We start from the raw sequence: 505 nt of genomic DNA on the forward strand, positions 1-505 counted from the left end.
CTTGAGTGGTCGGTGCTAGTGCTCTTTGTAACCTACTTCTGTGTGACCTGGGGCATACCACACCCATTTATTATAACTGATGCTGTCTCCACCCAGCCTTGTGTTAGTGAGTGTGATAGAAACCAGGCAATAATGATGAGTCCTGGCTGCCTGCACGTGTTACCTCCTACATTCAGACACTCGGTCTCTCCCGAGGCCAAGAATCCTGTCGGCAGCTGTGGATCTATTGCTGTAGAAGGCATGGCTAAGCTTCAGATGCCCAGGAGCCTGCACGTAATTCTCCTATTGTGTTTCACCAGAGACTTGACAAAGCATTATTCTCCTAACATGATCAGACAAAGGTGCAAGTGCAGTAACTCGTCCTCTACTCTGGAGAAGATGTCCAGCGAGGCTCAGGCCACTGGAGCCTTTAAAGCTTCACAGTCGTAGCAGATCTTTGAGTGGTCACAGATGTGCATGGTCCTACGGCCCATGGAACTGTCACCCTTTGCTGAACTTGCTGATC

Source organism: Pteropus vampyrus, unplaced genomic scaffold (genome assembly GCF_000151845.1).
Source record: "Pteropus vampyrus isolate Shadow unplaced genomic scaffold, Pvam_2.0 Scaffold790, whole genome shotgun sequence".
Taxonomy (NCBI): Eukaryota; Metazoa; Chordata; class Mammalia; order Chiroptera; family Pteropodidae; genus Pteropus; species Pteropus vampyrus.